Raw genomic sequence first — 2,500 nt, forward strand, 5'->3', positions numbered from 1 at the left:
CGGGTAAATGGTGGAACAAAACAGGATGTGGGAGGCAAGGGAGTGCAAGAATGGAATGTTTCAGAACAAACGGTGCCAGTCGCGGAGAGGATCCAGAGGAGATAACATGGAGGCAGCTGGTGGAAAAATACTGTGAGGAAACTACAACCAGGAGGAGCAAGCAAGCGATTCTGCAGGGGAAGAAAGACCAATGAGAGCAAGCTAAAGTTAACTGCAGTATACACATAGCCAATAGAATAATGCCAGGATGCCTTTGTTGCTGTGCCATTTGCATATTGTGTAGTATAACTCATTGCTGGGCAACTCGGGTGTGGAGAACGTCGGCTGGTGGCAACAGAGGCGTACAGAGCTGTATTGAGAGGGACCCGAGACCCAGGTGATTGTATTAGATCTGTGTGTTAGGAATAAATCCACTCGTGTGTGAAAATGCCGGCTTCCTGATACCTTTCTATTGCAGAACGAGCGCGCATATTGTTGGATGAGTGGCAGTTGGGTAAGGTCACAAATTGGAGTCAGATTACTAACTTGAGTTTATGTTGATTTAGAAATAAATTCCAACAAGGTGCAAAAAAAAAAAGCTTACATCACCTGGTATTCCCAGGCGGTCTCCCATCCAAGTACTAACCAGGCCCGACCGTGCTTAGCTTCCGAGATCGGGCGTTCTCAGGGTAGTATGGCCGTAAGCCGAGAAAAAGAAAACAGTTGACTCTTTTAAAGGTTACACTTGTCTAAACTTGGGACAGAAAAACATTTTGACTGCATGTTCAGCTCTCATCCTGTCAGTTTAGCGTGCGGCTGTCTGTTAGCAAGTAGCTAGTGTACTTGAGGTCTTTTAAGAAAGTTGACTTTTGCCATGGAGCTGCAAAAAAAAAGCTTACAGCAGCTGGTATTCCCAGGCGGTCTCCCATCCAAGTACTAACCAGGCCCGACCATGCTTAGCTTCCGAGATCGGACGTTCTCAGGGTAGTATGGCCGTATGCCAAGAAAAAGAAAACAGTTGACTCTTTTAAAGGTTACACTCGTCTAAACTTGGGACAGAAAAACATTTTGACTGCATGTTCAGCTCTCATCCTGTCAGTTTAGCGTGCGGCTGTCTGTTAGCAAGTAGCTAGTGTACTTGAGGTCTTTTAAGAAAGTTGACTTTTGCCATGGAGGTGCAAAAAAAAAGCTTACAGCACCTGGTATTCCCAGGCGGTCTGCCATCCAAGTACTAACCAGGCCCAAACCTGCTTAGCTTCCAAGATCCGACGAGATCGGGCTTTCTCAGGGTAGTATGGCCGTAAGCCGAGAAAAAGAAAACAGTTGACACTTTTAAAGGTTACACTCGTCTAAAATTGGGACAGAAAAACATTTTGACTGCATGTTCAGCTCTCATCCTGTCAGTTTAGCGTGCGGCTGTCTGTTAGCAAGTAAATAGTGTACTTGAGGTATTTTAAAGAAAGTTGACTTTTGCCATAGAGGTGCAAAAAAAAAGCTTACAGCACCTGGTATTCCCAGGCGGTCTCCCATCCAAGTACTAACCAGGCCCGACCCTGCTGAGCTTCCGAGATCGGACAAGATCGGGCGTTCTCAGGGTAGTATGGCCATAAGGCGAGAAAAAGAAAACAGTTGACTCTTTTAAAGTTTACACTCGTCTAAACTTGGGACAGAAAAACATTTTGACTGCATGTTCAGCTCTCATCCTGTCAGTTTAGCGTGCGGCTGTCTGTTAGCAAGTAGCTAGTGTACTTGAGGTCTTTTAAGAAAGCTGACTTTTGCCATGGAGGTGCAAAAAAAAAGCTTACAGCACCTGGTATTCCCAGGCGGTCTCCCATCCAAGTACTAACCAGGCCCAAACCTGCTTAGCTTCCGAGATCGGGCGTTCTCAGGGTAGTATGGCCGTAAGCCGAGAAAAAGAAAACAGTTGACTCTTTTACAGGTTACTCTCGTCTAAACTTGGGACAGAAAAACATTTTGACTGCATGTTCAGCTCTCATCCTGTCAGTTTAGCGTGCGGCTGTCTGTTAGCAAGTAGCTAGTGTACTTGAGGTCTTTTAAGAAAGTTGACTTTTGCAATGGAGGTGCAAAAAAAAAAGCGTACAGCACCTGGTATTCCCAGGCGGTCTCACATCCAAGTACTAACCAGGCCCAACCCTGCTTAGCTTCCGAGATCGGACGAGATCGGCCGTTCTCAGGGTAGTATGGCCGTAAGCCGAGAAAAAGAAAACAGTTGACTCTTTTAAAGGTTACACTCGTCTAAACTTGGGACAGAAAAACATTTTGACTGCATGTTCAGCTCTCATCCTGTCAGTTTAGCGTGCGGCTGTCTGTTAGCAAGTAGCTAGTGTACTTGAGGTCTTTTAAGAAAGTTGACTTTTGCCATGGAGGTGCAAAAAAAAAAGCTTACAGCACCTGGTATTCCCAGGCGGTCTGCCATCCAAGTACTAACCAGGCCCAAACCTGCTTAGCTTCCAAGATCCGACGAGATCGGGCTTTCTCAGGGTAGTATGGCCGTAAATCT

The 2,500-nt window shown here is 45.9% G+C and overlaps 2 non-coding genes and 5 pseudogenes across 2 annotated transcripts; all 7 read right to left on the minus strand.

The window, feature by feature from the left end:
* Positions 1 to 576: 576 nt before the first annotated feature.
* LOC144041858 (5S ribosomal RNA) lies at positions 577 to 685 on the minus strand (annotated as a pseudogene).
* Positions 686 to 871: 186 nt separating this feature from the next.
* On the minus strand, positions 872 to 980 carry LOC144041971 (5S ribosomal RNA; annotated as a pseudogene).
* Positions 981 to 1,166: 186 nt separating this feature from the next.
* On the minus strand, positions 1,167 to 1,285 carry LOC144041684 (5S ribosomal RNA; annotated as a pseudogene).
* Positions 1,286 to 1,472: 187 nt separating this feature from the next.
* Positions 1,473 to 1,591, minus strand: LOC144041591 (5S ribosomal RNA). The gene has a single exon (XR_013290383.1). It is a non-coding gene; the product is annotated as a 5S ribosomal RNA (ribosomal RNA).
* A 186-nt stretch (positions 1,592 to 1,777) lies between these two features.
* Positions 1,778 to 1,886, minus strand: LOC144041758 (5S ribosomal RNA; annotated as a pseudogene).
* A 187-nt stretch (positions 1,887 to 2,073) lies between these two features.
* Positions 2,074 to 2,192, minus strand: LOC144041548 (5S ribosomal RNA). The gene has a single exon (XR_013290340.1). It is a non-coding gene; the product is annotated as a 5S ribosomal RNA (ribosomal RNA).
* A 187-nt stretch (positions 2,193 to 2,379) lies between these two features.
* On the minus strand, positions 2,380 to 2,498 carry LOC144041811 (5S ribosomal RNA; annotated as a pseudogene).
* Between the last annotated feature and the right edge of the window lie 2 nt (positions 2,499 to 2,500).

The sequence above is a fragment of the Vanacampus margaritifer genome, chromosome 1 (genome assembly GCF_051991255.1).
Source record: "Vanacampus margaritifer isolate UIUO_Vmar chromosome 1, RoL_Vmar_1.0, whole genome shotgun sequence".
Taxonomy (NCBI): domain Eukaryota; kingdom Metazoa; phylum Chordata; class Actinopteri; order Syngnathiformes; family Syngnathidae; genus Vanacampus; species Vanacampus margaritifer.